At 42.8% G+C, this 26232-nt stretch overlaps 1 long non-coding RNA gene across 4 annotated transcripts in view; it reads left to right on the plus strand.

The window, feature by feature from the left end:
- LOC132343630 (uncharacterized) overlaps window positions 1-23099 on the plus strand; it is a 45091-nt gene extending 21992 nt beyond the window's left edge. For all 4 annotated transcript variants that reach the window (XR_009492554.1, XR_009492555.1, XR_009492556.1 and 1 more), the window contains one exon: window positions 21386-23099. This is a non-coding gene — a long non-coding RNA (uncharacterized lncRNA). The remainder of the gene's footprint in view (window positions 1-21385) is intronic.
- The last annotated feature ends 3133 nt before the right edge of the window (window positions 23100-26232 follow it).

The raw sequence follows: 26232 nt of genomic DNA on the forward strand, positions 1-26232 counted from the left end.
CACTTCAGATGGAACTCAAACCCACAGTCTTCTAACTGAAACCACACAGTCTGTCTTAGGACTTAGTGAAGCTCAGGTTCTTTTTGTCTGGGCCAGAAGCAATTCAGCAAAGTGATAGGTAAGAAGTAGATTTTTAATAGCCTTTGTAAAGAGGTTGCAGGAAAATGGGGCTCTAGAGGATGGTCATGTCCCAAGTCTCAGGAGAGTTATGGAATAGGCTAGCAAGTGAGGGTCTTTAGCTTTGGGTAGGAAGGAATTCAAGAGCGGAGCCATAGAAAAGTGAAAGCATAGATACACAGTCCATAGGCAGAATGAGGTCTGTCTCAGAAAGTGAGAATGGTCCCCAAAATATGAGGTAGTTAGTTTCTATGAGCTGGATAATTTCACAGGCTAAAGAGTGGGAGGATTATTCCAACTATCTTGGGGTAAAGAGGTGGAGGTTTCTAGAAATTGAGCCACCACCCAGTTGGGACCTTTTATGGTCAGCCTCAGAACTGTCGTGGCACCTGTGGGCGTGTCAGTTAGCATATGCTGATAATTACAATGAGTGTATACTGAAGCTCAAAGTCTACTAAAAGTCAAATCTTGCTGCCATCTTGGGCCTAAACAGTCTATTTGGTTCTAACCAGTTTATGTCATATCCTCAATGGCTGTGTTGTGCCCTGCCCCCTTCCCTCCTGTGTCAGACCTGTCTGTGGTCTTAGGTTCTTTTAATTTTAAAAAGTTAATTGCTAATACTAAAATATCAGGAGACTTGTTATAAAATCTGGATTTCCAGTTTTGGGGGGAAAAAGATTCATTCTTTCCATCAACCCTGGACCTTTATTTCCTCACATTTTAGCAGAAGACAGTTATTAGATACATTACATTGCTGTCTTTACCACGCCAGATGCACATGTTGCTTCCTGTCCAGTCCCTGTGGGAATTTGAGTGTGGGCCCCTGCCCTAGCTCTCTGCCCCCTGGGAGCACTCCTCCCTAGAAGGCTGACCCTCATCTTCTGTACTTAGCCTACTCTCATACCTCCCAGGGACTCTTTGGAGCCTTGCCCTGCCTCTCCCAAGTCTTGAGAAAATATTTTAGGAAGTCAAGTTGAAGCCATCAATTGATATAAAACCAACGGAAACTGAAGAGAAAAGGAAATGAATATGGTCATAGATGACAAACAAATTTTACTTCATCAACATAAATAAAAAGGAGTTGATGAAAGACTATTAGAAGACCTATGATAGGATATGGTTATTATTAACATTGGTATCCTGTGCTTCATTCTTTCCCTCTTCTAGTCCCATGACTTAATTGTTTGTTGAAAATAATAACAGTTCTCTTTATTGAATATTTACCATACACAAAAGATGAACTCCCTAGGTCGGTAGGTGCCCAAGAGAATGCACTGGTCATAGCAAACACCCTCTTCCAACAATGTGAGAGATGACTACGCTACGCATAGACATCATAGATGGTCAATACCCAAATCAGATTGATTATATTCTTTACAGCCAAAGACGGAGAAGCTCTCTACAGTCAGCAAAAACTACACTGAGAGCTGACTGTGGCTCAGATCATGATCTCTTTATTACAAAATTCAGACTTAAATTGAAGAAAGTGGGAAAAACCACTAGACCATTCAGGTATGACCTAAATCAAATCCCTTATGATGATACAGTGGAAGTGACAAATAGTTTTAAGGGATTAGATCTGATAGACAGAGTGCCTGAAGAACTGTGGATGGAAGTCTGTAACATTGTACAGAAGGCCATGATCAAAACCATCCCCAAGAAAAAGCAATGCAAAAGGGCAAAATGGTTGTCTGAGGAGCCTTACAAATAGCTATGAAAAGAAGAGAGGTGAAAAGCAAAGGAGAAAAGGAAAGATATACCCAGGTAAATTCAGAGTTCCAAAGAATAGCAAGGATAAGAAAGTGTTCCTAAGTGATCAATGCAAAGAAATAGAGGAAGAGAGTAGAATGGAAAAGACTAGAGATTTCTTCAAGAAAATTAGAGATGCCAAGGTAACATTTCATGCAAAAATGGGCACAATAAAGGACAGGGACGGTATGGACCTAACAGAAGTAAAAGATACTAAGAAGAGGTGGCAAGAATATACAGAAGAACTATGCAAAAAAGATCTTCATGACCCAGATAACCATGATGGTGTGATCACTCACCTAGAGCCAGACAAAGTCAAATGGACTTTAGGAAGCATCACTACGAACCAAGCTAGTGGAAGTGATAGAATTCCAGCTGAGCTATTTCAAATCCTAAAAGACAATGCTGTGAAAGTGCTGCACTCAATATGCCAGCAAATTTGGAAAACTTTGCAGTGGCCACAAGACTGGAAAAGGTCAGTTTTTATTCTAATCCCAAAGAAAGGCAATGCCAAAGAATGTTCAAACTACTGCACAATTTTACTCATCTCACATGCTAGCAAAGTAATGCTCATGCTCAAAACTGTCCAAGCTAGGCTTCTCAGTATGTGAACTGAGAACTTCCAGATGTTCAAGCTAGATTTAGAAAAGGCAGAGGAAGCAGATATCAAATTGCCAAGATCCATTGGATCATAGAAAAAGCAAGAGAATTCCAGGAAAACATCTGCTTCATTGACTATGCTAAAGCCTTTGACTGTGTGGATCACAACGAACTGTGGAAAATTCTTCAAGAGATGGGAATACCAGACCATTTTACCTGCCTCCGGAGAAATCTGTATGCAGGTCAAGAAGCAGTCAGAACTGGACATGTAACAACAGACTGGTTCCAAATCAGGAACCTAACCTCACTGCTCCTTGTGTATGGTTCAGTTCAGTTCAGTCACTCAGTCGTGTCCAGCTCTTTGTGACCCCATATACTACAGCACACCAGGCTTCCCTATCCATCACCAACTCCCAGAACTTGCTCAAACTTGTGTCCATCCAGTCAGTGATGCCATCAAGCCATCTCATCCTCTATCGTCCCCTTTTCCTCCTGCCTTCAATCTTTCCTAGCATCAGGGTCTTTTCCAATGAGTCAGTTCTTTGCATCAGGTGGCCAAAGTATTGGAGCTTCAACTTCAGCATCAGTCCTTCCAATGACTATTCAGGACTGATTTCCTTTAGGATTGACTGGTTTGATCTCCTTGCAGTCCAGGGGACTCTCAAGAGTCTTCTCCAACACCATAGTTCAAAAGCATCAATTATTCAGTGCTCAGCTTGCTTTATGGTCCAACTCTCACATCCATACATGACTACTGGAAAAACCATAGCTTTGACTAGACAGACCTTTGTTTGCAAAGTAATGTCTCTGCTTTTTAATATGCTTTCTAGGTTGGGCATAGCTTTTCTTCCAAGGAGCAAGAGTCTTTTAATTTCATGGCCGCAGTCACCATCTGCAGTGATTTTGGAGCCCAGGAAAATAAAGTCTCTCACTGTTTCCATTGTTTCCCTATCTATTTGCCATGAATTGATGGGACCGGATGCCATGACCTTAGTTTTCTTAATGTTGAGTTTTAAGCCAACTCTTTCCCTCTCCTCTTTCATTTTCATCAAGAGGCTCTTTAGTTCTTCTTTGCTTTCTTTAGTTCCTCTTTGACACCACCATAAGGGTGGTGTCATCTGCATATTATTGATATTTCTCCCGGCAATCTTGATTGCAGCTTGTGCTTCATCCAGCCTCACATTTCGCATGATGTCCTTGGTATATAAGTTAAAACAGCAGGGTGACAATATACAGCCTTGACATACTCCTTTCCTGATTTGAAACTAGTCTGTTGTTCCCTGTCCAGTTCTGACTATTGCTTCTTGACCTGCATACAGATTTCTCGGGAGGCAGGTAATGGTCTGGTAGACTGCGATGGTAGATGAGCAATATTGCATAAGGTGATGAAATTGTATAGAATTTAATACACACATACAGATGAGTACAAGTAAAACTGGGGAAATCAGAATAAGATCAGCAGGTTGTATCATTTGATTGTAAAATAGTACTGTAGTTTTGTAAACTATAACCACTGGGATAAACTGGATAGTGTACAGAAGAGCTCTCTGTTTTATTTCTTACAATGGCATGTAAATCTATAATTATCTCAATTATTTTAAGTAAACAACCAAAAAATTATATTTTCTCCTGAAAACAAGGAAATTTTAAATTCTTTATTAATTTGAAAAAAATTCCAACTTGCTTTGAATCCATAAATGCTCATTATAATAAGCAAAAGACATTGTCTAAATAAAAAACATACAAGTCTTTTACCCTATTAAAAAAAAAACCTCACTGAGAGTCATCTGGAATAATGTCTTCTCAGGGAAAACATGCTAGCACCTACTAATGATTTCCTTCCCCTTTTTGATGTTCACGAAATGACCTTCAAGAACTTTGCCCAGGACTGGCTCCTACCATTGGAAGAATCAACTTTCTTCCCCCTTTCCCAAATTGGAACAGTGTGTGCCCATCGACAGTCCTCTGGCACCCATCCCTGGCTCCATAGTCCCTGGAAGCCTGCCAATGACCTTCTCATATACAAATTCTATTGGTATCCCAGCTGGAGTAGGTCCAGGCTTGGAGACATAGCTCATTTAAAGGCAAGTATGCCTTCTCTAATAGTATCACACACAGTTTGTGCTTTGGTATCTTCCTACTGGTATTTGTATGATGTGTATCCAACATCATGAAAGTTAGAGCAGGTAAGGTGTTCTGAGGTGGAAGCCAGGAGGTCCTGAATGCAAATCCACATCCCATGATTTTCTAGAAATATGATCTTGGGCTAATTGATCCAATTCTCTGAGCTTCAGTTTGCCCATCTGCAAAATAGAACCAATAGGACCAGTAGTAGCTACCATTATTGTTAGGTGGTAAGATAATAGTGAAAAATAAATGAGATGGTATTTGTAAGAGTGCTGAGCACAAATCGATAGTAACAGCAAAACAGATGAGATGAATATATCTGCTTCCTCATCAATGTGTGAATACATGTGAATGCATGGGACTTCAGAACTGGAAGGTCCTGGAGAAGTTGTCCAGTCCTCCCTCCCACTTAATGAGACCAGTGTTCATGAAACAGCAGATTTCAGCATTAAACTCCATCACCCATTACCATCACAACTTCTGTACCTGAGCAACATACCTGTACCTGCTATGCTCTGTCAAAACTTGGAAAAGCCCTCTTCTTTGGTCCAGGTACTTTAAACCTCTATCTCATTAATTCTTACTACAATTCTGTAATGAATGCCCACTTATCTTCATTTTACAGCTGTGAAAAATGAGGCTTAGAGATGTTAAGTAACTTGTCCAAGGTCACACAGTTAGTAAATGGGATTCAGCCCAATTCTGTCTGAATCTGAAGTCCTTGCTCTTTTCTACACTATTTCACTACTTTAAAAAATGTGTTTATTTTTTTCAAGTCTCGTCCCCCTTTTCTGTATAACTTTTGCTATGGACTGAATGATGCCGTCCCAAAATTTGTATGTTGAAGCTTTAACCTCCAATATGATAGTATTTGAGGATGGGCCTTCAGGAAGTATTTAGGATTAGATGAAGTCATGAGAGTGGGGCCCTCACAGTAGGATTAGTGCCCTTATAAGAAGACTTCCCTGGTGGTCCAGCGGCTAAGATTCCAAACTCCCAATGCAGGGAGCCTGGGTCAGGGAATTAGATCCCGCATACTGCAACTAAAGATTCTGGATGCCACAAAAAAGATCAGAAATGCCACAACCAAGACTCAATTCAGCCAAATAAATAAAATAAATATTTTTTAAAAATCATTATAAGGAAAAGAAAAAGGAAAGACACAAAAGAGCCCTCCCCACCTCCCTCATCCTTGCCCCCATCCCATGCACACAAGGTTCTGTGAGCACTCAGCAAGATGGTGGTCACCTACAAGTCAAAAGTCAAGAAAGGAGGCCTGCCTCAGAATGAAGCCTACCTTTGCTAACACCTTGATCTTGGAGTTCCTCGTCTTTAGAATGTGAGAAATAAATGTCTGTTGATTAAGTCTCAGTCTGTTAAGTCTCAGTCTGTGTATTTTGTTCTGACACTGTCCAAACAAACTCAGACACTTGCTGCATTCTTACCTTCCTTTTCCAAACCTGACCTCATTCAAGGGCTTGCATTTCAGCCTGTCCATCTCTCAGCTCCCAGCCTCCTGCCCTTCCCATTGTCCACTGAAGTTGGGTTATGACAATAGATTTCTTTGAAAGAAAATAGAAGAACGATGAAAAGTGGCCTAATTTCATTTTTAAATGTGCAGTAATTTTTGTGGTAATTATTTGCAAGAAAGATAATTGGACTACCTACTTAATATTTTGGGGCCTCCCTCATGGTTCAGATGGTAAAGAATCTGCCTGCAATGCGGGAGACCCGGGTTCGATCTCTGGGTTGGGAAGACCCCGTGGAGAAGGAAATGGCAATCCACTCTAGTATTCTTGCCTGGAGAATTTCATGGACAGAAGAAGAGCCTGGTGGGCTACAATCCATGGGGGTCCCAAAAAGTCACACATGACTGAGCGACTACTAACACTTTCACTACTTAACACTTTAATACTCTATTTAGGGTTAGTAATGTTTAATTAACACTCCTCACATTTTACATGAAAAATGATCAATGAAAAGTATGTACCAGTCAGGATTCTCTGCAGTAAGCAACAGAAGTCAATTCTGACTAAGTTAAGCACAAACAGGATTTTTTTTTTCTTTTTAATATTGGGAAGGTCATAGAATTTTCCGGAGTATAAAAACCACATTGTGGAACAGACATCCATGATGATGTTTAGATTCATGTGGATACCTAGTGAAAATGTACTGGTTAAGCCAGGATGCAATTTGGTGACCCAAGCATGATCTTGAAGAATAAAGACACCCTTGGCTATAAAAATGGGAAAGCATGGCCTTGAGGTTTAAATTAAGTTTACATGATAGATGACAACCACTATTTCTAATTTAACTCAAGTACAAACACATGTACCATCTCATAAATCTTACAAAATTGAATCTACAGGGCACTGTAAATAATGCATATATCCTATCAGTTGTATTGCAAATACAGACTAACAAGCCCAATGTTAAATAGCCACCTAATTTATTTGTGCATATTTAAGGCTCAAAGTTGCCCCCCAAACTCTCACAATCATTTTGAAGCCACTTTTAAAAATTTGAGAGGGGTTAAATTTAATGGATTAAATCCATTAAAATGGGTTATTGGCGGTCATTCAGACTCAGGGCAAGCAGCCAGTCCTGACATTCTGACTGTGAGGGTTGCAATACAAAACAGCTCATTATTTCTTCCTCCCACCAGAACAGAAAGCACCTTTGTCCGCTCTACAGATGGTTGCTGTAAGTCACCAAGATGCCTTCACTTCTGCTGGCTGCAGGTTAGAGAGATAGGGTGAGAAATAATAATAGATGGTCTTTGGACACCTTTGTCTGGGACACCCTTGGGGTCTAACTTGACATTTTCTCAGGCCATCTTCGAGGACTATCAATACAACCTGAAAGTGTGGTTTCACTGTTATTTGCTGCAGTGAAAGAGGAAACGCCCCACCAACGTTCCCTGTTGCACCATCTTGCTACTTGTAAGATAAGAGAGAAAAACAATGGTAACACAAACTCCCAGCTCTTATTGAGCAGACACTATGTGCCTGGGATTGGGCCAAGCACTTAGATGCTTTCTATCCTTTTATCCTCATGAGAATTCTGTGCAGAGGGCTCTGCTACATCTCTGTTTTACAAATGAGGAACCTGAAGATCTGAAAGGCTGTGCAACTTCTTCAAGGACAAACACATAAATAGAGAAAGAGAGAGCCTGGAATTAGAATCCAGTCTGTGATGGAGCCACCATGCCTTGCTTTGCTCCTTTCTTGTGGGACCCCGGCTTTTCTTTCCTTCTTAGCATTTTTACTAACAAGGACTGCAGTCTCTCAATGCCCTCCAATTCTTTTCACACCTCTCTCTCTTACCTGTTAGTCCCATGGCAATGCCCTTGGAGTGTAACTATTAGCATTGCTCGCTGGGAAGTCTCTGTGTTCTTACTGGAACATCACAGAACACAGTTGGCCTTTGAACAACATGAGTTTGAACCCATGTGTGCATCCATATATACATGGATTTTTTTTCTCATTAGTAAATGCTACAGGCCTACACAATCCGACGTTGATTGAATCCATGAATGTAGAGAATCAGCTATAAATTACATGCAGATTTTTGACTGCAGGAGAGTAAGGTACCCACACTGTTCAAGGATCAACTGGAATGAAATTATTAAAACCAAATGACCACTATCTTAGGGGCCTCTATTTATCTCCCACCCTTTCAGATCATGGTATCTTGGCCTCTTTTCTGAGTTTTCAGCCTCAAATTTCTTTGATTAATATTTAAAAGTACAAGATATTTTAGAACACTAGAACTCTAAAATATATAACTCAAAACAAGAGAAGAAAGTCATCAAGTATATTTTGATGGCTGTGGTTATTACACTGTCTTGTAGTGTGTGTGTGCTCAGTCACTCAGTCATGTCCAGCTCTTTGCAACCCATGGACTGTAGACTGCCAGGCTCCTCTATCTGTGGAATTTTTCAGCAAGAGTACTGGAGTGGATTGCCATTTCCTACTCCAGGGGATCTTTCCCACCCAGAAATCGAACCTGTGTCTCTTGGCAGGTGGATTCTTTACCACTGTGTCACGTGGGAAGCCCTATTGTAGTAGTTACTCTTTTTGGCCACATTGCTCAGCTTGTGGGATCTTAGTTCCCTGACCAGGGATTGGACCCAGGACTGCTGCAGTGAAAGTGCTGAGTCCTAACCACTGGACTGCCAGGGAATTACCTGTAGTTATAATCTTTTAAGTGGTGGTCTCCATTGTTAAGTTATGATCTTCCTTGAGGGCTGGAACTGTTTTATTCCTTTTTATATTTCTAGCACTTAGCTTAGTGCTTCAATAATGTTTGTTGAAAAATTAAAGAAAAATTAATAATTTAATCCTAAATAGACTAAAATAACTATCATTTGCAAAATGTCTGTTAATGTCAACTGGCATTAATGTCAATTTGTCAAACAGCCCTATTTGTCTTAAATTTTTGAGACCATGAAACATAAAATAACGTTTTTAGGTGACAGCTCCTTCTCATCTTGGCCTGGTTCTCTGTTTTGCCAACAAAATTTCCACTTCAGATGCCCACCAACCCCTCTATCACCAAACACCATCTGCTTAAATTGATATTACTGTGTTGGCCAGTCCCAGTGCCCTGAACAATGTAGACAATGGAGGATTCTACCTTCAGGTGGAGGGCAGAATAAGGTGGATACTTCTGGGTGTTACTTTTTTTTTTTTTTTGCCTGCCCTGTGGGGCATGTAGGATCTTAGTTCCCTGACCAAGCACTGAACCCATGCCCCCTGCATTGGGAGCATGGAATCTTAACCACTGAACCACCAGGCAAGTCCCCTGAATATTGCATGATATAGCATTTTGTAGAGCAAAACAAGGAACTGAAATACTTCTGAATATTTCCTATTTTTGTTTTCTGTCATTTCCAACCTTCTTTGCAAAAAAAGCTGGGGGTGGGGGAGAATCAAAATAGGGCCTGGCCTACTTTGGGGTCTCTCCATTTTATTGGTGGTCTAAAACATTCTCAACATAACACAAGTCGTAACTGACTCAGAACTCAAAGCAGCATCCACTGACTCCAAGTCCAGTGCACTTTGCAATAGATTAGGACTTTGCTTCTACTTGAATTTTACTCATCAGAAACCCATTCACTAATTTGGTGACAGAGGTGAGAGTGTGCCTTCCAATTTAGAAAAATGTCAATAATCCCAGGAACATTAATACACAAGAGGAAATTCAAATAACCATAAATTTAACCTCAGTTATGATTTTCCAAAAAGATACCAAGAACAAAGTAATATGATAATGAGGCACTGTTTTACATTTATGATACTACCAACAAAGTCTATACTGATCAGTTTGAATGATGGGAGGATTATGCTGAAATCCTCCTTGATGCAGCAAGCTAGATTGCTATCATTTTGGAGAAAGCAGTTTGCTAACAGATACCACAGGCCCCCAAGATATGGTTCACACCCTCCCACTGGATCACTTGAGTACATAGGATTTAAATCAATTGAAGAAGATAACCATCTGAAGGAAGATACTGATTTTATGGAAGATGTACTATATAATATAAATAAATCTAAGTGCCTAGCAATACAAGATGGCTTTAAAAAATTATGCTACAGAGACTTCCCTGGAAGTCCAGTGGTTAAGACTCCACACTTTCAACAGTGCATTCAGTCCAAGGTCCCAGCAAACAGATCCAGGGTCACCCCTTGCTCCAGCTTCCAACCACCCTCCAACCTTTTTCCCGGTAGCAACTTTCAGAATCAGCCACTCAGCTGTCTGTGATCACCGGGTCCAGCCGACACCATTTTTTTTAAGCTAAACTTCTTATTACCAATCAACCATGGGCTCCCAGATTTGTCAGAATTATTTCACTGAGATGCAGGCCACCATCTCTATGCATCTGCTGGCCTCCTACACCTACCCATCTCTGGGCTTCTCTTTCAACCTCAACGATGTGGCTCTGGAGGGTAGGGGCCACTTTTTCCTCGAATTGGCCAAGGGGGAGCATGATCGCCTCTTGAAAATGCAAAACCAGCATGGCAGCAGGGCCCTCTTCCTGAACATGCAGAAACCATCTCAAGATGAGTGGAGTAAAACCCAGGATGCTATGGAAGCCGCCCTTCTCCTGGAGAGAAACCTGTACCAGGCCCTTTTGGATCTACACGGCCTGGGTTCTGCCTGAGGAGACCCCCCACTTCTGTGACTTCCTGGAGAAGCACTTCCTAGATGAGGAGGTAAAATTCATCAAGAAGATGGGGGACCACCTGATCAACCTTGAAAGCTGGCTAGTCCCCAGGCTGGGCTGGGTGAATATCTCTTCAAAAGGCTCACCCTCAAGCACAACTCGGAGCCTCTGGAGCCCAGTGGGCTTTGAGGAGCCCCACTAATGTCAGGGCTTCTGCCTGAAGCCCCTCTCTGCAGCCACTAGGCAAATTTTTAACACCCTGGAGCCTTCTCCCAAGCCTTGGACCAAATGGAAACAATAAAGCTTTTAATAGCAAAAAAAAAAAAATTCTGCACTTCCCCTGCAGAGGGTACAAGTTTGATCCCTGGACAGGGCAGTAAGATCCCACAGGCCCTGTGACGTGGCCAAAAAAAAAAAAATTATGCTACAGCAAATGAAGGGAATGTTATACTGACATTAAAATTGTAATTAGGAATAATCTGTAATAGTATGTGAAAAGAGTGCTTTATGACATAATGTTTAGTTAAAAAATAAGAAACACAAAAGTACATATACTCAAAGATAACAAACAATAACAAATATATATATATATATATATATATATATATATATATATATATATGAAAGAGAGAGAGAGGGAAATTTGAATGTAAGAGGTTTTTTTACCTCTTGATCTCTTGGGATCAGCACCTGAGGGGGAGTTGGACTGAGGCGGAGTGGAATTCCAGGAGGAACTTTCCTGGAAGTTGCAGTGGCTTTGGGGGAGGCAGCTCTTTTCAAGTTGGTGGGCATCTTTCCTCAAGGGAAACGTCTAAGAGAAAGGTTAATGGGAAAAACTAGAGTCTCCACTGCTGCAGCTGGTCTTGAGACCCACTCAGAAGTCATTTGTCTCCATCTTCTATCAATACTGTCCACGTTGGTGTCCCCGCCCCCTTAGCGAGCACTTTTGCTGGTCTAGGTGGCTTTCCTAAGCAGGATGACCAGGACTCTTAGGCCTTAGGAGTTTGAGCTCCTGGTCACTTTGCCCTTCTCAGGCTAAGGCTGCTGCAAGGGAGTACCAAGTAGATTATCTGCGGTCAAATACAATCTCCCATCCCCGCCCCCGCCAATGTATTGGGTTGGCCAAAAAGTTCATTTGGGTTTTTCCGCAGTTACGGAAAACAGGCCTACCTCAGGATGATTCTTTACCTGTTTGAGCAGGTGACTTCTTTCCAAGTTTGCTCATTTCTTGGTATGAGGAAGCTGAAGGGACTGGGCATTCGACAAAACTTGAATAGGATTCCTGCTGTGCACCCTGGTGGAACATCCTCTTCCTGGGAGCCAAGATCTGTAAGCCCTCAGAGCCCAGAGTTTCAGGAACAGGAGAAAAGAATTCTCCCAGTGACTCTGGGTGTGTGGGAAGGCAGGGCCTTGGTTCTTAGACACATGTATTCTGTCAGGGACACCACATCATAGAATGATGGTGGATTTAGGGAATATACTCCAAGGTACCTACGCCTCCCAGCCAGCCTCTCAGTTCTATGACAACTATTACATTGTTCTGTGTGGTGCAGTTCAGAATAGGGCTATGACCCCAGGGTCAGGTACCCACTACCACACTTTGTTTGCTACAAAGTATGTCCCTTACTCAAATGTGATCTTTTGCAGGATCTCCTTTTAGTAGATCAAACACTTTGTAAGCCCTTGAAAAATGGTGCTGAGGCCTGTAAAAAATTATTGTGTGTATGCTTAGTCACTCAGTCATGTCCGACTCTTTGCGACCCCATGTACTGCAGCACACCAGGCTCCTCTGTCCATGGGGATTCTCCAAGCAAGAATACTGGAGTGGGTTGCCATGACTTCTCCAGGGGATCTTCCTAACCCAGAGATCGAACCCAGATCTCCTGCATTGCAGGCAGATTCTTTACCAACTGAGCCACCAGGGAAGCCCCCCAAATTATTAAAGAACCTCAGTGGAGTTGGGAGACCAGAAGGGGGAGCTCTCATGCCCTGCTACAATAGCAGAGCCCAACAGGAAGAAGGGAGAAGGCAATGGCATCCCACTCCAGTACTCTTGCCTGGAAAATCCCATGGATGGAGGAGCCCAGTAGGCTGCATTCCATGGAGTTGCTAAGAGTCAGACACAACTGAGCGACTTCACTTTCACTTTTCACTTTCATGCATTGGAGAAGGAAATGGCAACCCACTCCAGTGTTCTTGCCTGGAGAATCCCAGGGACGGGGGAGCCTGGTGGGCTGCCGTCTATGGGGTCGCACAGAGTCGGACACGACTGAAGTGACTTAGCAGTAGCAGCAACAGGAAGAACACAGAGGCCTTTTCCCCAGTAAGGACTCAGCCAATGAAAAGCCTCAGACTCTTCTTTAAAGAAAAAAAATTACAGTCCTCCTGACTTCCTTTCCCCCTCTATAGAAGGGGTCTACTTCCCTTGCTGTTTTGGGACTTGCATGTGGCTTGCCAAACAGACCCCAAACTACAATTCTCTGCTGATCTGAATCAACACATCTTTGCTAGAGAAATACCTAGCAGTCTATTTGTTTCAGGGCAGCAGATCCTATAAATAGGAAAGACAAACTCAGAGCTGGAATGTATGCATTAAAAATTTTTTTTCTATTTACACTGAAGTATAGTTGATTTATAATGTATTAATTTCTACTGTACAGCAAAGTGATTCAGTTATACATATATATATATATATATTCTTTTTTATATTATTTTCAATTATGGTTTATCACAGGATATTGAATACAGTTCCCTGTGCTACACAGTAGGATGTTGTTGTTTATCCATTCTATATATAATAGCTTATACCTGCTAACCCCAACCTCCAAATCCACCCCATGGACTATTTATTGATTCCAACCAAGATGAATTGTTGCCCCTTCCAGAGTAGGAGTTTAGTGAAGCTAATCTGGGTCTTCTTCAAGAGGTGGTGCTGTACCAGGGACATAGTGCTGGTCTTTGGTAGCAGCTGCAGCTAGAGCAGGCTTGCTGAGTGGGAGCTGGGCTTGTTGAGCCCATACCTGCCTTCCATCCCTCCAACTGTGGCTTCTTTGTTGTGCCAACAGCTGAGGCACAACAAAGAGGCTGGCTGATATCAACTGACTGAGTCATTTTGTCTCCTTAATGTGAGATATCTTCTGTGGTTTAGTTAAGAGTTCTGGGAGTGAAAACTGACTCAGATGCAGAAACTGCATGAGGGAGGGATCATGAGTTTGTACTGGGGAAGCTGCCCTTAGCCTCTTGATCATTCATCCTTGATTATTTTGGTTGGATAGATTGAACAGAATACTTTTGTTGTTACCCATTTATCGTGCCCATAAGAATGATCTGTTCTATTAACTGTCTCCACAGCTTTCTGTGTGGGCAAAGGTCCATATAGTCAAAGCTATGGTTTTTCCAGTAGCCATGTGTGGATATGAGAGTTGGACCATAAAGAAGGCTGAATGCCGAAGAATTGATGCTTCTGAACTGTGATGATGGAGAAGACTCTTGAGAGTTCGTTGGACAGCAAGAAGATCAAACAAGTCAATCCTAAAGGAAATCAACCCTGAGTATCCATTGGAAGGACTGATGCTGAAGCTGAAGCTCCATACTTTGGCCACCTGATGGCCTCACTGGAAAAGACCCTGATGCTGGAAAGTCTGAAGGCAGGAGGAGAAGGGGATAACAGAGGATGAGATGGTTGGATAACATCACTGACTCAATGGACATGAGTTTGGGCAAACTCTGGGAGAAGGTGAAAGACCAAGAAGCCTGGTGTGCTGCAGTCCATGGAGGTAGCCAAGAGTCAGACGTGACTGAGGGCCTGAACAACAACAGCTTTCTGTAGGTCAGGCCCTTCTTGCTGCCTCTCCAGCTTTGCCTCACTGCAACAGCTGAATGTACTTTATTTCTCATGGTTAAGGCACTCTCATGACCTCTTATATTTCAGGCTATTATCATTCCCATCAAGGAGCTCAGTTCTATAATGACATCTCTCACCATGAGCTTTGGACCATAAAGGAGAGTCCCCAGTGCGTTTCTCAGTGAATTTTATATCCTTCTTACCATATCCTGCCTTGCTACTTTGGTAAATGTCCTCTTGGCCCTCACATGGTAAACCTGGTTCAATTTCCCGCCTCATCTAATAAATCCACTCAAGTATACCCACTTCTGGAGAAGGAAATGGCACTCCAGTACTCTTGCCTGGAAAATCCCATGGATGGAGGAGCCTGGTAGGCTGCAGTCCATGGGGTCACTAAGAGTCGGAGACGACTGAGCGACTTCACTTTCACTTTTCACTTTCATGCATTGGAGAAGGAAAAGGCAACCCACTCCAGTGTTCTTGCCTGGAGAATCCCAGGGATGGGGGAGCCTGGTGGGCCACCATCTATGGGGTCGCACAGAGTCGAACACGACTGAAGCGACTTAGAAGCAGCATACCCCCTTCTATGAGACATTTGGTTCCTTTTTCCACTGCCTAAAAAAGAAGTCCAGCATTTATTGCTCATTGATTGTGGGCATCACTTTTCTAAGTGCCAAGGAAACATCTGAGTGGTATGTTCTGGGGGGTTCTAACAGTCCTATCGGCTGGGGAGTTCCCTGATGGCCCAGTGGTTAGGACTCTGTACTTTCACTGCCGAGGGCCAGGTTCAATCCCTAGTTGGGGAACTAAGTTCCCACCGACTGTGCAGGGCATCCAAGGGTAAAAAAGAAAGAAAGAATGTTCCCATATTAAATAACAACTTTATATTCTGCTTCCCATTGACCTCCCGTTGATCTGCTGGTACAAATCAGCCAGGATCCACAGCTCCTTCAAGGAACAGACTCTTTTCTCCTTAGCAGACCCAACTGTATCCCTGATGGTTCTTGTTTTGACTTACTGGGTTATGTTATTGGCTATAATGGGTTATGATGGGTCTAGTGTCAGTAAGGCAAAAGTGGCCGAACCTGTTGGGGACACATGTTGTCCTGCAAGGCAGAGACCTCCAGAATGAGGACTTTCATTGCACTGCAAAGATCCACATCCCTTGTTTCCAGGCCTCAGGCTGTCCCAGTTGTAGCTTGAATTTAGGTGTAGCAGACTTGCCAAGGGGAATTCAACTTTTTCTGGAGCCTATTACTTTTATGCTTAAATCTTGAACCTGAGTTTCAGCTTCATCTACCCTCCAGCTATGGGATATGCACCCGTTCCACTGTACTCTGCCAAGGAGGCCCTCTGACTTTTCTGTTTAGCCTTTAATTACTCATTCATTACCCTCAGCCTTTGCTTGTCTTTCTCCTGAACTTCCATTGCCCCCAGGAACAGCCGTTTGATACCATTACCCTTATAATTATTAACTTGCTCCTGCTTCTCAAATACTGGTTCCATCACCTCAGCCAAAGCATGCCCTTCCAAAGGCATGCCCTCCCAGAAAACATCACCACTCCCAATACTGCTGCATGCCTGGCTTTATCCACGCTCCGCCAGCCACCCACCATGGGCTCCTTATTTCTAGCCAGCTGGTGGGTGACCCAGCTTTAGCATCTGCTTTCTTGCACCCACTCTTATCACCACAAGCCAAGTTTCCCTGGGAGGCAGACTCTGCAGTGGAGATCAGCATGCTGGAGGCTTATTGGAGGATGCCCTTGGAGCAACATCTGTAGGGGTGTGAAGAGGCAGGATTGAACAGAGAAGAAAGTCTGACTGTGAGGCTGTCACTGTAGAGGCCTCTGCAGATTCCGTGAGGGTCCTGACAGAGCTGTCCTCAAATCCAAGACATTGGCCCAGCTTTGGATATGGGCTGTCCCTCGGAAGACGACATCTATTTGGATGAAGCTGCTTACTTCAGCAGAGGGTGATCAGAGGGAGGGGGACTTCAGTGGGATCTGCCAGTCACCCACCCTCCCTCTCCAAGCAGCTGGAGGAGGAGGCATAACACCACAATGTCCACCGCCACATTTTTGAAGTTGCTATAATTGTCTTTTAGTTTTTAAAGAAAAAATCAAGTCATTAAAAAAAAATACTCAAGAGAAAAATGATGACATCCTTTTGTCCAGAGACTCCATGGTTTGTCCTGAGGAAGTTTCCCCCACCTGAAGAATGGTCCAGACCTCCCACAAAATAAATAGAAACTCAGGAGTGGCTTGGTCAGTGAAACTTCGATAGGGGGTTAGTTAGCCTGGCATGACTCACCTGTCCCCAACCTACCCAACCCAGACCCAAAACGGGTGTGTTGGGTGTGGATGCCAGTCTGCTCCATAGCCAGACAAGCAGGCAAACCCGTGTGACCCGAACAAAAACATGGAGGCCTGAGAAGTTCTGCTTGCAGAAGCAGAAGTGGCACCCACACTAAAAAAGAAACACAAATCTGATGCCCTAGACTTTGAAAACTGATTTATGTCTTTCCTGAAGTCTGGTGAAAACATGCAAGGACGTGTTACCACACTTCCTTAAAAAATTATAGTTCCTAAAAGTCCTATTTCAACAGCTCTCTCCACCAAAAAAAAAAAATTAATTCGTAATCAACCTAAGAAAGGGAAACATTTATTTGAGCCAATTTGAGGATTACAACTAGGAGACAGTCTGTCAGAGAATTCTGAGAACCATTCCAAAGAGGTAAGGGGAGGCCAGTCTAGGTGTGATTTTGGAGAAGGGGGTGTGTGCAATCAAGCATATACCTTGGTAGAGTTACTGCCGTTTTCAAGGAATGATAGTGACAGTCGCTCAGTCACGTCTGACTTTTTGCGACCGCATGGACTGTAGCCCGACAGGATCCTCTGTCCATGGGATTTCCCAGGCAACTGGCGTGGGTTGCCATTCCCTTCTCCAGGGGATCTTCCTCACCCAGAGATCAAACCTGGGTCTCCTGCATCGCAGGCATATTCTTTTCTGTCTGAGCCAACAGGGAAGCCCATTTGAGGAATAAGTATCTTAGTTAATGGTTTTAGTGCTTCTCTAAGTCAGGGAAGAGCAGGAAACTGGATTCATAAAATTTTTTCCCTGAAAATACCTAACAACCTGAGAGCCGGTTCTCAGTTTTCCTGTAGCACAAAATACCTCATCTTGAATCCCTTTTGGGGTGTACCTCTTAATTTCAGTGTTTGGGAGGCATTTCATGACCATTTTGTCTACTCATTAGGGATGCTCACTTCCAGGTGGTCAGGTGAGGATTTGGTTGATGGACCACTCAATGTGCTATTACTGACTAGGCCCTGCTAACAGTAGCCAAAACCTCTGGATCACCTGCCTTACATTCCATTATGGTTCTAGGAAGTGGTTCCCTCATGTCATCTCTTCCCATTCCTAGAATTACACTATGACAATCATTGATCTCATAGAACTATATATTTGGTCAGTCTTTCAATTGATGCTTTTGAAGTGTGGTGTTGGAGAAGACTCTTGAGAGTCCCTTGGACTGCAAGGAGATCCAACCAGTCCATTCTGAAGGAGATCAGCCCTGGGATTTCTTTGGAAGAAATGATGCTAAAGCTGAAACTCCAGTACTTAGGGCACCTCACGCGAAGAGTTGACTCATTGGAAAAGACTCTGATGCTGGGAGGGATTGGGGGCAGGAGGAGAAGGGGACGACAGAGGATGAGATGGCTGGATGGCATCACTGACTCGATGCACGTGAGTCTGAGTGAACTCTGGGAGTTGGTGATGGACAGGGAGGCCTGGCGTGCTGCGATTCATGGGGTCACAAAGAGTCGGACATGACTGAGCGACTGATCTGATCTGATCTGATCTGAATCATTGGGTCTTCCCTGTAGCTCAAATGGTAAAGAATCTACCTGCAACGCAAGAGATCCGGGTTCGATTCCTGGGTCAGAAGGATCCTCTGGAGAAGGGAATGGCAGTCCATTCCAGTATTCTTGCCTGAAGAATCTCATGGACAGAGGAGCGTGGCAGGCTACAGTCCGTGGAATTGCAAAGAGTTGGACATGACTGAGTGACTAACACCACACCAATCATCATTAATTTTATTGGAGGCTCAGTCACACATCTGTTAATGCAGGAAACAATAATCTTGTACAATAGGCAGAATAATAGTAATATAACTAGTAGCTATGTTATTAATAAAGTCATAAGTAAATATTTAAGTGACGAGCTTCCAGTAGGTGTGGCCCAGTATCTCCCAGGGTTGTCTAACCAGTCTGTTTTGCATCCATCACCATCTTTAAGGGAAATGGTATGTTGTTATAAGTTCACTAAAGATCTCTGCAGGTATGAGGCGAGCAGTGAATCATGGTGATCCCTTAAGGACAGACAAAAGAATGTTATCTTGTGAGGAGTTATGGCTGGTGTTAGAAGAACAATTGATATTTATGTTTGAGCTGGTATTACTGCCACTGGGTAGTCTGGCTAATGCAGATGCACAATGGACAGTAGGCAGGAGGGAGGAGGCCAAAGGGCAGAGAAAAAGTTTCTGTTCAAAATTTTCTTGTCTTGCCTTAAAATGTGAGTTTTTATTTCATCAGCTCATCCTAGGTTTCGTTCATCCAAGGCATTGTTAACAGATCTCTCTTTTCTACTGCAGGCAAACTCCAGAGACCTTTCCTCTACCTGTGGACTTAGTGCTTTCTTTCACAAGTATATATGCAAATCAGTTCTATGTATGCAAATCAATTAAGCCTTTCTCTGTACTTTTCCCTTCTCCCGTCCTCATTACTCTCAACAGCATGCAAAAGGCAAGCAAACTCATTAACCAGGGAGGGGAGCTGTAAATTGAGACCCTGTAACCCTTGAATCAGCAAATGTGTTGTGTTTTTTAACTCTGTATTTGACATGACACACTTCACCATAAGAGAATAACCCAAAAATAATTAAAATATATGAATCGACAACTTCTTTAGAGCAGTCGTTTCATTATTCTTAGGACTTCCTATCCCTTTCTTAGTTTCACTGTCCATCAAAGTGTTTCCACCATGTTTTGTCTGGTATAGACTTGGCTGTTCCACTCGTCCTTTCAAAGAATGCTTGTCAACCTGCCTGATTAGAACACACGAATATGAAGTGCATACTGTGCATATACACACAAACACAGTTTTTCATATAATTTCACTGAGTTCATGGACACCTGAATAAGCCCAAATTGTGCTAGTGCTCAGTCACTTCAGTGGTGTCCAACTCTTGCGATCCCATGGACTGTAGCCTGGCAGACTCCTCTGTCCATGGGATTTCCCAGGCGAGAATACTGGAGTGGGTTGCCATTCCCTTCTCCAAGGGATCTTCCCAACCCAGGGATCGAACCTGGGTCCTCTGCATTACAGGTGGATTCTTCAGCAACTGAGCTACCAGGGAAGCCTAAGTCCCAATTAATAACCACTTAATTACTTTCTTTGTCAAGTTCTCAATTCATAAAATTGCAACTGCCAAATTTTAGCTAACTACACCTAGATGCCCTCGACAAGGTACAAACTCTATTTTCTTTTGTGGATTGGCAAATGAAACATCTTTGTAAATTTCATAAAGTATATATAAATTATGTACCAGAGAAGCCAACATTTTAATTCATTCCTTCCTTCCTCTGTTTCTTATTCATTCATTTAACAAACATTTGTTTGCTGAGTACTTACTATTTTGGAGTAAAACATTTATATAAAATTAATCTCCAACTTCAAGAATCAAAGCAGATAATGGGAAAAGTGATATATAAACAGATAATGTTGATGAAAAAACTCATCAATAGTCAACCTAAAAAAGAAATGAAAATTTTTATTAGAGCCAATTTGAGGATTACAACCAGGAGACAAGTCTCTTAGCTCTGAGAATGGATCCAAAGAGGTAAAGGTGGAGGCCAGTTACATAATTTTGGAAAAGAGAGTACGTGCAATCAGGCATACACCTTGGTAGAGTTACTGCTATTTTTGAGGAATAGGTATCTTAATGGTTTTAGTGCTCCTCTAAGTCTGGGAAGATGCAAGAAACTGGATTCACAAAATTTTTTCGTGAAAATATCTAACAACCTGAGGGTTGGTTCTGTCTGTTTTCCTGCAGCACAAAATGCCTCTTCTTGATCTTTACCCTTTGAATGAATTCCTTTTGGGGTGTATTATATAGGTCAGTGACTGCAGTGGCTAATGACTTGATCCTTGTAGAAATGATAGTGGGCAACATATTTTGTTTTTACAGTCCCTTCCCTTTTGGCCTTAATTTCAACCAATGTTTGGGAGGCATTTTGTGACCATTTTGTCCCATGGCACTAGGGGTGCTCACTGCCAGGTCAGGCAAGGACTCCTTTGATAGGCCACTTAATGTGGCATTTACTGGACTGGGACCTGTGAACAGTAGCCAGAAGTCTCTAGATGCCCTGCCTTACATTCTGTTATGGTCCAGGAAATGGTTCCCTCTTGTTGTTTCTTCCCAAATCTAGAGTTAGTTACACTATTATAGTCATTGATCTTATAGACTGTATATTTGGCCAATCATGTCAAGTCACCTAATCATCATTCATTTTACTGGGGGCTCAGTCACACATTTGGTCATGCAAGAAACAATTTTGTACAATAGGCAGAATACAAGTAAGATAGCTGGTACCATTAACAAGGTTATAAACAAGTATTTAACAAAGTATTTAAAGTGAAGAGCTTCCATTAACTGTGGGCCAGATTCTCCCCAGGTTGCTGACCAGTCTGTTTTATCTCTGTCGTTATCTTTAACAGAAATGATATGTTGTTGTCATAAGTAAACTTTACTAAAGATGTCGGAGCAGATACACGCTGAGTGATGGATCATGGTGACCCCTTAAGAATGAACAAAGGAATGTTATCTTCTGAGGAATTATGTGGGCTGGTGTTCAAAGAAGAGCAACTGATGTTTATGTCTGAAGAGGTATTTCTGTCATTGGGAACTCTGATTAATGCAAAATGTAGATGCATGATGTATAGGAGAGGGGAGGGAAGAGACTAAAGAACAGAGAAAATTTTATGTTTAAAGTTTTTCTTGTCTTGCCTGAAAATGTGAATTATTGCCTCATGTATATACATACAAACACCGTTTTTCACATTTCGGTGAGTTCAGGACTGCCGAATAAACCCAGTTAATAACCTCTTAATTACTTCTTAGCCGAACTCTCCGTTCCTAAAATTCTGAAGTCCGCAAATTATAACTAAACTAAAATACCTTAGATGCCTACCACAAGATACAAGATCTGTTGTTTTTGGATATTTCAAATGAAGTCCTTACAAGTTACCTAAAGCATATATGAACTGTGCACCAGAGAAATCAACTTTTTTATTCCTTTCTTCCTTCCTCTGTTAGTCACTCATTCGTTTAACAAACATTTGTTTGCTAAGCACTTTCTATTTTGGAATAATACCTTTACGTAAAATCAACATCCAGTTTCAAGAATCAAAGCAGTTAATGGATAGAATCAATATTTAAAAGAGACAATTACAACTGGGTGCTGTGACAAGGATCATGGAGGAGCAGGAGAGGAAGGGGTGTGGGGAGGGGTCAGTGGGGAGGGCACCAAATACAGTCTGGGAATTGGGTACGGCTGAGAGTGAAGAAGGCTGAGCGCCAAAGAATTGATGCTTTTGAACTGTGGTGTTGGAGAAGACTCTTGAGAGTCCCTTGGACTGCAAGGAGATCCAACAAGTCCATTCTGAAGGAGATCAGCCCTGGGATTTCTTTGGAAGGACTGATGCTAAAGCTGAAACTCCAGTACTTTGGCCACCTCATGCGAAGAGTTGACTCATTGAAAAAGACTCTGATGCTGGGAGGGATTGGGGGCAGGAGGAGAAGGGGACGACAGAGGATGAGATGGCTGGATGGCATCACTGACTCAATGGACGTGAGTCTGAGTGAACTCCGGGAGTTGGTGATGGACAGGGAGGCCTGGCGTGCTGCAATTCATGGGGTCGCAAAGAGTCAGACACGACTGACCGACTGATCTGATCTGATCTGATCTGAGAGTGGTTTCCAAAAGAGCTTTTTGGACAAGGAGGCACATGAACTGTATCTTGGGAATTTCTTAGAGTTAAGACATTTATTTCTTCCAGGAGGGACAGCATTTGCAAAACCCAGAGGCAGGAGGAAGCACTGTGCTCCGGAGAGCTTGTTTGAGTCCGAGTGGAGCGTGGCTACAGAGACTGTCTCAAGAAGTGAAGCGAGGTTCACAGAGGGCCTGCAGTGCTGGTCTCAGGAATTTACTCCTTAAGCCCAGTGAGATGTGGCACCTCTGAAAGCTATTTACCAGGGCATGATGTCATCAGCTTTGCATGTGGCTTAGCGGAGTCTTGGCGGTACTCGTGTCCGTGCATGGAGATCACTTCTCTATCAAATGCTTTTAAACCCTGAAAATAGTGATGATGAGTTGAAATCATAAATGTCTTGCTTTTAATACATTAAAATAGATACTTGATTGTACCTTTACACTTAGCATTCTGAGCTGCTTGCTTTTAAATGTTCTTTTGAATGGAGTTATCATCAGAGCCTTGGGCATAGCATGCACTTCTCACACCCCAGCTTATCAGTGTTTCAGTTTAGCACCCAATGTAACCTCTAATACCAATTAAGATTCAAAATTGTGATTGTTTATCATTTTATAGTTTTCCCACTTTTTAGTTTTTTCAGTGATTATGTGTTTAAAATGGAGAGAAAACGTTAATGAAGAAAACATGCCTAGAGCATCAATATCCTTAAATGGATATTTTATTTACTTACATAATTTATAATATGCTTTAATGAATATAATGCCCCTTCCCAGATTAGCCAAGGAAATGGTAACCCATGCCAGTACTCTTGCCTGGAAAATCCCATGGATGGAGGAGCGTAGTAGGCTACACTCCATGGGGTCACAAAGAGTCAGACAGGATTGAGCTACTTCACTTCACTTCACTTCTTATTTGCTTTTACTTTCCAGCAAATTTGCATCAGAATTGAGGTTAACTCAAGGAAATAGGTAATGCCTGTGAATGTATATTACAACAGGAAAAAAAAATTTAAATCCAAGCCCTGCTTGGGTGGTAAGAAAAAGACAAATTTTGGTAACAGATAGATTTGGGTTCAAGTCCCAGTTCTGTTAGTTACCAGAGATATACTATCAGACAAGACACTTAACCTCTCTAAATCTTTGTTCCCTTTATATAAATTAGAACTAATAATAATTTCCTTGCAAGATTGTTGTGATAATTGGAAGAACATGTATCAGAGCATTGTATAGGTGTTTTAAAAGCAGTGGTTAAACAAAAACACAAACAAAAAACTAAAAAGATGTAAGTAAAAATATAAGGTAAACAATAAATTAATTATAAAACAACAAACAAAGCAGAGCAAAAAAGAGAAAACAAATAAGCGAACAAACAAGAAAGTGGTGGTTAATAGTAAAAAGATCACTGTGAAGGTGATTTGAATGTGGACTCCGGGTTGGTTACCAAGACTAGGTAGAGAAGACTTACTCACTAATAGGAACAGTTGGCTCAGGAGGCCTAAACTAAGGCAGTTGCAAAGAGGAAAGCGAATACCTTTTAAAAATATTCAAACCTCGATGATTACATTAGAGTAAGCTAACTTACCGTCACATAACCTGCCCTCCCAGTCCCTATCATATAATAAAGTTTTTATTTCTCACCTGTGTTAGGTTGGATCTTCTGAGAACAGATGCCAGGATAAAATTAGACATGCAGAAGATTTATTGGGGAGAATTCCTGTGAAGGATAAATGATCAAACTAGTCAATCCTAAAGGAAATCAACCCTGAATATTCATTGGAAAGGCTGATGCTGAAGCTGAAGCTCCAATCCTTTGGCCACCTGTTATAAAGAGCCAATTCATTGGAAAAGACCCTGATGCTGGGAAAGATGGAGAGCAGGAAGAGAAGGGGAAGACAGAGGATGAGATGGTTGGATGGCATCACCAACTCAGTGGGCATGAGATTGAAATTCTGGGAGATAGTGAAGGACAGGGAAGCCTGGTGTGCTATAGTCCATGGGGCCACAAAGAGTTGGATACGACTGAGTAACTGAAAAACAACAATAGAGGAGGCAAGGAGAGCTTTCAGACTGCAGCACAGCTCTGACACCCACAAAGGAGAGGGAAGGAGGATGGGTAGGAAGCATTCTGAACTTCAGTGCAGTCCCAAGAAAGGTTCAGCCAGGCCGGTGGAGGATCCATGAGTCAAAGTCACCTGCTGGAGGAATCCCAGGTCATGCAGGAGTGGGTCTGAGTTTGTACCCCCCAGCCTCAGCCTTTGGCAGAGAGGAGCCCGTGGGAAGCACAGCCTTGGCTCAAACAGTGTGCTAGATCCAGTGGGGCAGGGCTGGGCTGTAGTACATCTTGTTCCCCACAGCAAGAGATCTGAACTGCATGCTTTCATGACTCCATGTCCCCCTCATCAGTTCAATTGATCCCCCTACACAGATCAATTCTGGGAGTTGCAGAGTTCCACCAAGTCATTCAGGGACCCAGTCTGCTTAAATGTATGACTCTGCCCTCCTCCAGGTTTCTAAAGGTCTCTCCATTCAGTTGGCAGATATGGTGTGAAAGGTGTCCATGGGTTTCACCTGGACTTTGTTCACACCACCTGTGTTCAGACCACATTGACCAGGATGCAGTCACATGGCCCCACCTAACTGAAGAAAGACTAGAAAACACAGACCAACTGCCTACCCCCAAGAACCATTTCACAGACCAACTACCTACCCCCCAAAACTGTTTGCTCAAGGCAGATGAGAGACAGAGGGAAGGCCCCAGTTTCTGGCTTGGATTACTGGATAGGTGGTGGTGCCACTTGTTGATGTGAAAAACACAGAAGGAGGCTGCTGACTTCAGAGGAAGCAGAGCTGTCTGGTAGCCAGCTAGACATTCAGGCCTGGAGTTCAGGGTTAAAGATAACCCAGATGGTGGTTGACGCCATGAGCTGACAAGTCTCAGCACCAGAAAAGAAAAGGATGAGAACAGAAGTCTGAAGAACCCCGAAATGTAAGGGACTATGTGACTCAATGTCTATTTGGATCTCCTTTTAGCGTGCCTTCCTGTACAGCAAAGTTGGAAAGATAAAGACGTCATTCCCCAGACTCCTGGCAGCTAGGGTTTCCAAGGATGTGATTTAGGTTTCTGCCAATTAGACACCCTCACATGAGACGCCAGCTTCTGAGCGGAATGAGAGGGGCGCAGGCAGGGTGGAGGCATCCCTTTGGCTGGTGCTGAGGGTACAGCCCTAGGTCTCAGGTGGGCGGCCGTCCGAGCAGTCTCCTGGTTCCGCAGGCACTTCCTTATGGCGGTGGGAGCAGCGGTTCCTGTGGCAACTCGGCATAGATGCCTAAGGGCATCTATGTTCCAGGTAATTCAGCTTCGGGTCTTTAGTCACGCATGGATTCTATAAGCTGATGAATACCTTGTAATGATCCCTTTCCACTTAAACTAGCCAGGGTGGGTTCTGCCCTTTGCAACTATTAACAAACCGTCACAGAGATGGTCACAGAAACCTGAGCCTTTGAAAGAGACTTAGAACAAAAGTCCAGAGAGAGAGCACTAAAACCAGGATAGACTGCTGCCCCCGAATCAAG

This window comes from Bos taurus, chromosome 23 (assembly GCF_002263795.3).
Source record: "Bos taurus isolate L1 Dominette 01449 registration number 42190680 breed Hereford chromosome 23, ARS-UCD2.0, whole genome shotgun sequence".
Taxonomy (NCBI): domain Eukaryota; kingdom Metazoa; phylum Chordata; class Mammalia; order Artiodactyla; family Bovidae; genus Bos; species Bos taurus.